Genomic DNA, 11,307 nt, shown 5'->3' with positions numbered 1-11,307 from the left:
GGGTGATGAGAGGGGCAGGCACGCGCTTATCGTAACTTGCAAAATTCTGAAACAAAGTGTAGCCAGTCGCCACTGGGTAGACATCACGAAGACGCCGCGTGTGCAGGAGGGAGCTCCGGTGGTCAGGTGCAGGGCTGAGCTCGTCCACGCGACACGAGTTCTTTCCCCGCGCCTGCGCGCCCGCCCGCGCCTGCGCGCCTCCCAGCAGCCCGCGCCGGCGCAAGGCGTGGCCCCGCCCCGGCGGCTCGCGGGCGCCCCCCGGCGGCGCGCGGCGGGTGCGGCCCGGCGGGAAGAGGCCGGTGCGGGCGGCGTCAGCGCGGCGCCGGGAGGGAGCGCGCAGCCGGGCCGCCGCCTCGCCCGCGCCTGCTCGGGCGTCCGCACGCAGCCGCGGGCGCAGGGCCGAGCTCGGGAGCCCGGGCCCGAGGTAAGCACGCGGGCGGCCGCGGGGGAGCCCGGCGCGGCGCCCAGTTGGGGCTGCGGCCTCGGCCCGGCGCGCGGCCCGGCCCGGGCCTCGGCAGGCCCCGCTCCCGCCCCGCCGGCCGCGCCGGGCGCCGGGCTTTTGTCGCGGAGCCAAACTTTGCGCGCTCGGCCCGGCCTGTGCTCCCGCGGCAGCCGCTCGCCGGCCGTGGGCTCCGGTCCGCCGCGGGAAAGTTGGGGCGCCCGGTGCGGCGCCGCGCGGGGTCGCTTGGTGGGAAGCTGTCCTGTCGGGGAGCCCGAGTTCCCGCCGCGTCTTTAACAACTTGGTGGTTCTCGCCGTGGCGGCGTGCTGCGGCGTCCGCAGGTGCCCCGCCGTGCTTTGGGTTTGGGGGGCAGGGGCCTGGCGTGGCGCCCCAAGTTTGCGCCGCCTGCAAACGTGTCGCGGAGAGCGCAGAGCTGCGTCCGGGAGGGGCCGGCAGGCTGGGAGGCCGCGCTCGGCACGTCGGCGCTCGGGCCGCTCGGAGCCCCTGCCGCCTGCCGCAGCTCGTCGTCGCAGGCCAGTTTCGGTTTTAGGAAAGTCCCGTGGGCTTTATACCTGGGAGCACAAGTTGCAGAATCGTCACCGAAGGGACTGAGAGGGTTAGCGCTCCTCGTAACTTCCGCCTGTAAGCTCTGCCCTGACGTCAAGATTTGTTTATCAGAAAGGGAGTGTGTGTGTTGGGGGTGGCGGGGGTGCATCTTTCGGTCCGGGCCCCAAATGGCCGCGGCGTCCCGGAGCCGGCCTGCGCTGCCTCCCCGAGCGCCTTCCGGGGAGCGGGCCTGCCGCCGGGCTGGCTCGGTGCACCAGGGCGCGGGCCCCTCTCCGTGCGCGGAACCCGAGTTGGCGGGTGTCTTGTTCTTGGTTTACGCCTGGTCTTGCCGACGGTGAACAGCACTGACAGGAGGCCAGAGTTAAAGTTTGCCGTCATTCTGTTGGTCCTGTAACTTTTGGCTGTGCTTAGCTGCAGACAAGTCCAGGGTAACCTGTAAAGACCCACAGAGATCCCCAGGGACTGCGATGGGGACACTCAGCCGCACGGGCCACGCTCCAGCCGCGGGGCTCCTGTGTGACTGACCCGATTCCTGTCGCTTTTCCTCCGTGTTTAATCTTCACAGTATCTGTGACTTTCCAACATACTATTGCATGATTTATGTATTTAAGTTTGTGACAGTCTTCTTCACTCTGGTGCAACTCCCATGAGAACACAACTTGAAGGTTTATCAGTGTATCAGTCCCTAAATGCCTGGACAGTACTTGATGTGTCCTGGGCATTTAGTTTTTAGTGGGTTGACATTCTTTCTGCTGTGAACGGAGTAGTTGTGTCTTGCCTGTATCCTCGTGTGGACCGTTCAATTCAGGAATGCGCGTCTTCGGAGGAGCGCCACCACCTGTGTGGTCAGAGCGCGGAAGGAGACTGCTGCCCCTGGACGCCACCCTGCGCTGGGCAGGCGGAGCTGGGCCTGTGCTGGGCACGAAGGAGGGCTTTTGTGTGGGCCAGGAAGCCGAGCTTAGCTGGTGGTAGGAGGAGAATTGTGGGGTGGGGCCGAAGGGCTCAGCAGGCCTCCTGGGGTAGATTAAAGATGGTTTCTGTTGAGGACAACAGGGTGGGTGTGCGGGGCTCTAGCGGGCTCAGCTGGAAGCGTCCATTGGCAGTGAGCAGTAGACTGCACGGGCAGTGTGTGAAGCCAGGATGCCAGCTGTGGGCGGGGAGCGAGTGTGATTTGGAGGGAAAGAAAACCGCAGTGGCTTCCAACATTAAAGGAAGCTTGCTGGGAGAATGTGAGGTCCCAAAGAATGTCAGAGAATTAGGAAGTGGGCGTGGTCCTGCAGAGCCTGGGGCAGATGTCCTGCCGGCTGTTGGCACTGTGCCTTGTCACCTCAGGTTGGTGCTTACCCAGGTCTAACCTGGGCCGGAAGTGAAGCTGGCGCTCGCGCTTTGGGAAGGTGTACCCCCATACCTACAGGAAAGCCAGTGTCTGCCAGCCAGTCCGCTTCAGGTGCTATACGTCATTTTGCCTTTTTGTAGTAAACTTAGAGTGTTGGGTTTATTTGCGCGTTTTGTAGAAGTGAGTTTGCGGCTCTGGAGAAGTCTGGCGTTTGCAGGTAGGATGCAGCTGGCCTGCCAGCCTCTCCGGCAGGTGCTTGGGCTCTTTTGGAAGAGCTGGGAGTGACCGGCTGTTGAGCGCCTGCAGTGTGGCCGTGTGACTGAGGCGCAGTGGGAGTTACCCGCTTGCACGGTGCTGGTCCCTGCAAAGCTTCCGTTAATAAAACTTAATCTTTTTTTTTTGAAAGATTTATTCATTTTATTACAAAGTCAGATATACAGAGAGGAGGAGAGACAGAGAGGAAGATCTTCCGTCCGATGATTCACTCCCCAAGTGAGCCGCAACGGGCCGGTGCTGCGTCTATCCGATGCTGGGAACCAGGAACCTCTTCCAGGTCTCCCACACGGGTGCAGGGTCCCAATGCTTTGGGCCGTTCTCTACTGCTTTCCCAGGCCACAAGCAGGGAGCTGGATGGGAAGTGGAGCTGCCAGGAGTAGAATTGGCGCCCCTATGGGATCCCGCGGTGTTCAAGGCGAGGACTTTAGCCGCCAGGCCACACCGCCGGGCCCAATAAAACTTAATCTTGAGAAAGGAAGAGCGTATTGTTCTTCATATGGATTTGTTGCTGCTTCATTTATCTGCTAATGAATTTTGTAGGTAACTTTTTTTTTTTTGAAGATTTATTTTTATTGGGAAGTCAGGTATACAGAGAGGAGAGACAGAGAGGAAGATCTTCTGTCCCTTGATTCACAACGGCCGGTGCTGAGCCTGTCCGAAGCCAGGAGCCAGGAGCTTCTTCTGGGTCTCCCACATGGGTACAGGGTCCCGAGGCTTTGGACCGTCCTCGACTTCTTCTTCTTTTCCAGGCTACAAGCAGGGAGCTGGATGGGAAGTGGGGCCCTGGGGTTAGGACCAGTGCCCACATAGGATCCTGCCGTGCGCAAGAAGAGGACTTTAGCCCTCGGCTACGGGGCAGGGTCCTGTAGATAACATTTTTATAAGAGTCTTCCAGCCAGATTCCAAGTACAGTACAGATTACCCTTTGAACTGTTTGAGAATAAGTGGCAGGTGCAGGGTGGTCCGCACCTCAGGGTTAGGAGTTTTCGGTATGAAACTTTGTAGCTGTTGCAGTCAGAAAGTTAGCTACCTAGTGGCAGGTGTCCATCAAGTTCGTCTGTTTCCACAGTAATTTATTCTGTGATAAAAGGATTCTGTGTTGCCTTTTGATGTAATATCCTTTAGACTCCTTTACCAGAACAGACCCTTGAACTCACTGTCAGAACCTTTATAGTTTTTTTTTTTTTTAAAGATCTTATTATTATTGGAAAGCCGGATATACAGAGAGGAGGAGAGACAGAGAGGAAGATCTTCCATCCGATGTTTCACTCCCCAAGTGAGCCGCAACGGGCCGATGCGCGCCGATAATTCCACTATCACTTGATCTGTAAAATCCTCATCGCCACTAGGCTATTGTGCCAGGCGCCGAACCAGAAACCTCTTCCAGGTCTCCCACGCGGGTGCAGGGTCCCAAAACTTTGGGCCATCCTCGACTGCTTTCCCAGGCCACAAGCAGGGAGCTGGATGGGAAGTGGAGCAGCCGGGTTTAGAACCGGTGCCCATATGGGATCCTGGCGCGTTCAAGGCGAGGACTTTAGTCGCTAGGCCATGCCACCGGGCCCAGAACCTTTATAGTTTTTAAAGATTGAAGGTTGGTGAAGTTGCCTTTACGATGGTTACTGTGTTTCCCCTGCTTCCATCCTCTTCCTGAAGGGACAGAATCAACCTCTCCGTCCTGACCCTGAGCAGGGAGACTGGCCACCTGGTCACCACCTCAGCTTATCTTCCAGTGGGGGAAGGGAACTTTTGTTTTACAGAGAGAAAGTCTCTCTGCTGGCTTACTTCCCACATAGCTGCAGCATCAAGAGTTGGGCCAGGCTGAACCAGGAACCAGGACAATCTTCTGGGTTCTCCCATGCCGGTGCAGGGTCCCAAGGCTTTGGGCCATCCTCTACAGCACTCCCAGGCCACAGGCAGGGGCCTGTATGGGAAGTGGAGCAGCCGGGACCTGAACTGGTGCCCTGTGGGATGCTGGCATTGTGCCTAGAGGCTTAGCTGCACCACCATGTTGACCCTGCATGTTTTTATATGAATTTGTGTCCTTATGTGTAAAGTGTACTGCTTATGGACAGGTGCGTACTTCAGTCTGTTTTAATCCAGTTTCAGAATATCCTAATTGCTGTTGGATTGTTTGCATTTGGTGTCATGAGTACTTGCAGCTGGGTGCTTCTTGCTTGGTTGCTCACCACAGGGCTTGTCTGGCCAGGTCGCCCGGCCTGTAGCCACACGTGGGCCTCTTCCAGTTGAATGCAAGCTCAAGTACAGGCACACCAGATCTCACAAGGACACTGTGAGCACTTCATGTAGTAAATGTTGCTGATGACATGTTAAGATGCTAACACTGTAGACATCGGATTAATAAAGCAACTAAGCCAATTTTGTGGTTTTTAAAATGGTTTTAGTTTTTAGGAAATCTTAAATTGCGTATGTGACTTACATATGATTTTGATTGTGTTTCTGTTGGACAGTGGTAGGGATTCTCAATTATTCACCGTCTCATTACAGTTGGTGCTTCCGCACTTAGTGTAGCAGCCCCTGTTACTGCCATTTAAGTTATTTTATTCTTTTGATAACAGGTAGGTTGTAGTATTTTGTATTAAGTTCACCTTTAGGAAATTCCACTATCACTTGATCTGTAAAATCCTCATCGCCACTAGGCTATTGTGCCAGGCCCAGGGTGCACATTCTTATCTAGAATGTTCTGTGGAGCCACTGTTGCATGGGGTGTAGGTAACCTAGTTTCAACCACTGGGCCAGCTGCTCACCTTGTGGCTCAGTGCCAGTGTGCTTTGCCTGTTTGTTTTGGGGAGAGAGTCCGGTGGCATACACTCCCTTAGACAAGCTCCTTTCCAGGAACGGTCCTGGAAACCCATTCATTAGACAGAGCTAATTTAGGCAGGTGCGACATGGCGCTGTAAGGGTTAAGTGAGATTTCTGACTAGTTAGCAAGCAGTGGTGGGAAACTGTCTGAAAACAGGAGCCCAGAGCCCTCGTGGGGGGTCCTGGTACGTGTCTGTAGGGTCCCATTTAGGGGCTGCTGGTGTGCCACTCCGTGTTGGCTCGCTGCTTGTTAGGTCAGCGTGTCAAACTGTGGTGCTGGTCGGATTCCTGGCGGATGCTCTTGGGAAGGCAGCAGAAGGTGGCCTAGGGAGCAGAGGGAGTCCAGGGTAGTGCACTTGGCTGCCACTGAGCCTGTCTGGGGAGTGAGCCAGCAGATGGAAGACGCCTCTGCCTTTCCCTCGGTCATTCTGGCTTTCAGATACATACACACATACATACAAAAATTACATTTAGGAGAGAATTCCGTATCTGTGCCTGATGCTAATAGAGGCGAGAACATTTTTTTTAAGGTTATGTGGTATATAACTAATGTAAGGTGTAGCTGGGTTAGGATAGTAATATTTTATAGAGTAAAATTTTGGGGGTCACAGTGACAGATACACTCTGTTATGTAACAGTAAAATTATATTCGTCTCAGTTAATTTAATAGAATGAATTTGTGTCTAAGAAATTTAGATTTATATGCATAGCTGGAGTAAAAAGTGGATGGCTTGTTTGCTATGGGGAATGATTACTTTTTAAAATCAGTTTTATTATAGAAACTTGTCTCCATTTGTAAGGAATCAATATGACAATGTTACTTTCCTAAGGAACCAGTCAGAGGAACATTTAGTGTTTGTGCAAAAATAGCAAACTTTGTTGTAGTTGAAGCTATTTAATGTAAGGTCTGAAAATCTTGTTTAAACAGAATAAAATTTCAGAAATGATGTTTTGAACATTGTCCCTTTTTTCCTGTTGTAGGTGGATTCTGTGCCCTTTCGTCTGTAATAGTGCTTACATGTGTCGTTGGTTTATAGTGATTCCTCTCCGAAATCTCTGTTGGAATCAAATCCCTCCTTCAACTGCCTTAACAGGTGGGCTGTCTGGAGGAGGCAGTCAGGCGCAGGGCCGTGCCCTCGCGGTTGGACGGACCCTCCAGAGAACGTGGTCAGGTGCAGGGCTGTGACCTCGTGATTGGGTGGGCTCTGCAGAGGACATGGTCAGCGCAGGGCTGTGCCCTCGCAGTTGGATGGGTTCTCTGGAGGAGGTGGTGAGGCGCAGGCCGTGCCCTCGCGGTTGGATGGACCCTCCAGAGGACGTGGTCAGCGCAGGGCCGTGCCCTCGGAGTTGGATGGACCCTCCAGAGGACGTGGTCAGGTGCAGGGCCGTGCCCTCGCGGTTGGATGGACCCTCCAGAGGACGTGGTCAGCGCAGGGCTGTGCCCTCGGAGTTGGATGGACCCTCCAGAGGACGTGGTCAGGTGCAGGGCCGTGCCCTCGTGGTTGGGGTCAGTTCCTTGCAGCTGGGCGGGGGGAGTTGGCTGAACCTTTCTTGTTTTGACCCTGAAAGCTTGTGAGGACTCAGCAGGATGCTATGTCCAGTCTGGGACAGTGAGCAGCAGTTTCTGCTATCCTGCAGGACCTGGTCTTAGACACTTGAAGTAGCTCAAAGACAGTTTTGCTTGCTTCTGGGTGTGTTTTGTGCTCTCTATAGTTTTCTAATCTCATTTTGATAAGTGAGTGGGTGGACTGGGATAGCTGTGTTGGCTTAGAAGCTTCTCCAAGGGTAGGCCAAGGATTAAATTAAAGATACAATTGAGGGCCCGGCGTGGTGGCCTAGCAGCTAAAGTCCTCACCTTGCACAGGCCAGGATTCCATATCAGCGCTGGTTCTGGTTCTGGAGGTCCCACTTCCCATTCAGCTCCCTGCTTGTGGCCTGGGAAAGCAGTCGAGGATGGCCCAAAGCCTTGGGACCCTGCACCCATGTGGGAGACCCGGAAGAGCTCCTGGCTTCAGATCAGCACAGCTCCAGCCGATGTGGCCACTTGGGGAGTGAACCAGTGGACGGAAGATCTTCCTGTCTCTCTCATCTCCTCTCTGTATATCTGACTTTCCAGTAAAACAAATAAATTTAAAAAAAAATGTAATTGATCATTTTCCTATTTTGTGTAGAAGGATAAAAGTCCATCATTTCTTCCTCTATTGAGGTGTGGCGAATCGTTTTTTTTTTTTTTTTTTTTTTTGCCAAGGGCTGTTGAGTATTTTTAGCATTCACAAGCTGGTCAAAATTATCACTTTAAAAAATGCCTGCTGTAGATTTATGGAGTTGAGTCTTGCCTGTAGTGGTCTTGCAGGTCTTGGGTGCCTGCAGCAGGACGTCCCATGTCCCTGCTATTCCATGCTTGTGTCTCGGGTGCACTGTGTGTGACCCCAAGTGCCTTAGACTTCTTGGGAGGTTTGATTGTAAAGTTGAGTCTGATCTGCTTTTGTGTCATGTAAACGTGAGGCTTCATCTTGTAAAAAGCCTGCATTTCTCCATGTGATGTGTGATGGGCATGGGATGGGTGTGGGATGACGTGTGATAGGCGTGTGATGGTGCGGGATAGGCGTGTGATGGTGTGGGATAGGTGTGTGATAGGCATGTGATGGGCATGTTGATAGGTGTGTGATGGGCGCGGGATAGGCATGTGATGGGCATGGGATGGGCGTGTGATAGATGTGTGATGGGTGTGTGATAGGCGTGTGATGGCAAGGGATAGGCATGTGATGGTGTGGGATAGGTGTGGGATAGGCGTGTGATGGTGTGGTCTAGGCGTGTGATGGTGTGGGATAGGTGTGAAATAGGCGTGTGATGGTGTGGTCTAGGCGTGTGATGGTGTGGGATAGGCATGTGATAGGCGTGTGATGGGCACGGGATAGGCGTGCAGTAGGCGTGTGATGGGCGCGGGTAGCTGGGTGGGAACCAGAGGCTGCAGCAGCTGCTCGTGCCTTTCCTGCTTGGTTCTGTCTTCACCCTTAAATGAAAGGGGAGAGACCAGGTGACCAGCTCTGCTGGACTCTTCCTCTGTGCAGCTGGATTGCCAAAGTGTGAAAGTTGTCAAAGGACGTACAACACGCTGCTCTTCTCGAATTGTTTCTCACTTGTCAGGATAGTGGAAGCCTGTCCTAATTTTACTAAATTCTTCTGTGGCAACTGTCAAAAAATAAAAAGTGTCTTTAAATAAAGCAGTGCCTTTTGGCTGAATTAACTACTCATGAACTACTTGCAGTGGAGGCTCCTCCTCAGCCACCTGGGCAGTAAGTAGAGGCTCTCCCTCGGCCACCTGGGCAGTGGAAGCTCTCCCTCTGCCACCTGCAGTGGAGGCTCCCCCGGCCACCTGGGCAATAAGTAGAGGCTCTCCCTCAGCCACCTGCAGTGGAGGCTCCCCCTTGGCCACCTGGGCAGTAAGTAGAGGCTCTCCCTCGGCCACCTGGGCAGTGGAGGCTCCCCCTTGCCACCTGCAGTGGAGGCTCCCCCTCGGCCACCTGGGCAATAAGTAGAGGCTCTCCCTCGGCCACCTGGGCAGTGGAGGCTCCCCCTTGCCACCTGCAGTAGAAGCTCCCCCTCGGCCACCTGGGCAGTAGAGGCTCCCCCTGGTCAGCTGGGCAGTAGAGGCTCCCCCCTCGCCACCTGCAGTGGAGGCTCCCCCTGGTCAGCTGGGCAGTAAGTAGAGGCTCCCCCTCGGCCACCTGCAGTGGAGGCTCCCCCGGCCACCTGGGCAATAAGTAGAGGCTCTCCCTCAGCCACCTGCAGTGGAGGCTCCCCCTTGGCCACCTGGGCAGTAAGTAGAGGCTCCCCCTCGGCCACCTGCAGTGGAGGCTCCCCGGCCACCTGGGCAGTGGAGAAGCTGGTTAATTCAGTAGGATTGTTACATTGTAACTGTTCTAGTGTCTGTCTGTCTGCAGGCTATAGATACGAGTTCTCCCTGCTTTTCAGAACTATAACAATGCAGGAACCAGAGCTAGACAATGCAGGCACCTGCTTTGATGCTCCTTGGTGGTAGTGTAGCTTGCATGGCCTCGTTGTTGGAAAGACAGACTGAAGGAAATGTGAGTAAACGTGTTCTTGTATGCTAACCTTTTAAAACTTAAAAAAATTTTATCATTGCTAATAAACAAACTTTCTTGTGTGTATGGTTCAGTAAGTTAAGAATGTATGTTTGAAAGGCAGCTGGGGAGAGGGCGAGAGGAGTCTTTCGCACACTGGTTCCCTCCCTCAGATGGCCTAGCAGCTAGGACTGGGCCGCGCGGAAGCCAGGAGCCAGAAGCTGGGCCCGCCGCATGTGGCTTGGACTTAAGTACCTGAGCCGTCTCCTGCTGTCTTCCAGGTACCTTATCAGGAAGCTGGATTGGAAATGGAGCAGCCACGGCTTCACTTGGCACTCGCACAGGATGTGAGCCTGCCAGAAGCCATCTTAACCTTCTATGCCACAGCACCTGCCCCTAGTCCTGCACAGGTTAATACATATATAATTTTTTTTTTTTTTCTTATTACAGCCAGATATACACAGAGGAGGAGAGACAGAGAGGAAGATCTTCCGTCCGATGATTCACTCCCCAAGTGAGCTGCAATGGGCCGGTGCGCGCCGATCCGAAGCCTGGAACCTGGAACCTCTTCCGGGTCTCCCACACAGGTGCAGTGTCCCAATGCATTGGGCCGTCCTCGACTGCTTTCCCAGGCCACAAGCAGGGAGCTGGATGGGAAGTGGAGCTGCCGGGATTAGAACCGGCGCCCATATGGGATCCCGGGGCTTTCAAGGCGAGGACTTTAGCCGCTAGGCCACGCCGCTGGGCCCACATTTTGTATTTTTTAAAGATTTTTTCTTTTTGGTTGTAGGGGGAGGGCAGATTCTAATGAGAGAAGGAGAGACAGACAGATCCTTCATTCACTATTCATTCCTCAAGTGGCTGCAGCAGTTGGAGCTGCGTCGATCCAAAGCCAGGAGCCAGGAGCTTCTTCTGGGTCTCCCACATGGGTGCAGGGTCCCAAGGCTTTGGGCCGTCTTCTACTGCCTTCCCAGGCCACAAGCAGGGAGCTGGACAGGAAGTGGAGCAGCTAGGACGTGAGCTGGCACCCATATGGGATCCTGGCACATGCAAGGTGAGGATTAAGCCACTAGGCTACCATGCCAGGCCCTGTGTTTTCTTTCTTTCTTTCTTCTTTTTTTAATTTTAAAGATTTATTTTTATTTGAAAATCAGAATTTAAGAGGTAAGAAATTAATTGATCTTCCATGAGCTGTGTTCATTCCCCAGATGGCCACAGTGGCCAATGTTGGGCCGGTCTAAAGCCAGGAACCGGGAGACTCTTCTGGGTTACCCACGAGCAGAGCCTGAGCACTTGAGCCACTTTATTAGCAGGTATTGGGATCCAAGTTGAGCAGCTTGGGCTCACACCGGCACCCATTTGGGATGCTAGCACCGTGGCTGGAAACCTAGCGCCATCTCCCACAGCACTGGTCCCAAGATGATGCTGAGGGTCACACAGACTGTTGACCGGAATACTAGTTCAGTCCTTTTTATTGCTGCATGGTTAAGTGTACCATAGTTTATTTTGATGAAGTTCAGTATATAAATTGATGATTTTTTATTGCTCTATTGGTTTTGGTACTAGAGTGATGCCAAGCTCAGTGAATTGGGAAATGGTCATTTTCCATTTTGTGGAAGAAGTGTGTTGGTTTGGTTTTATTTCATAAGCATTAGTAGAATTCCCTAGGGAAGTTATCTGGGCTTGGAGGTTTCTTTGACTCCAAATTCAGTTTTTAAAAAGTAATTCTAGGGCTGTTCAGGTTACCTAATCTGTCAGTCTTGCCAGAGATTTAAAATTTATT

General features: G+C 53.4%; 1 protein-coding gene across 1 annotated transcript in view; it reads left to right on the top strand.

Moving 5' to 3' along the window:
• Positions 1-294: 294 nt before the first annotated feature.
• Positions 295-11,307, top strand: part of SCAF11 (SR-related CTD associated factor 11) — a 54,447-nt gene continuing 43,434 nt past the window's right edge. Inside the window, exons 1-2 of the mRNA XM_058655703.1 lie at positions 295-424; positions 6,421-6,533. The gene's annotated coding sequence lies outside the window, so the exon portion shown is untranslated. The remainder of the gene's footprint in view (positions 425-6,420; positions 6,534-11,307) is intronic.

This window comes from Ochotona princeps, chromosome 27 (genome assembly GCF_030435755.1).
Source record: "Ochotona princeps isolate mOchPri1 chromosome 27, mOchPri1.hap1, whole genome shotgun sequence".
NCBI classification, from domain to species: domain Eukaryota; kingdom Metazoa; phylum Chordata; class Mammalia; order Lagomorpha; family Ochotonidae; genus Ochotona; species Ochotona princeps.
The sequence above is the reverse complement of the archived record's forward strand: the minus strand, read 5'-3'. Positions and strand labels throughout refer to the sequence as shown.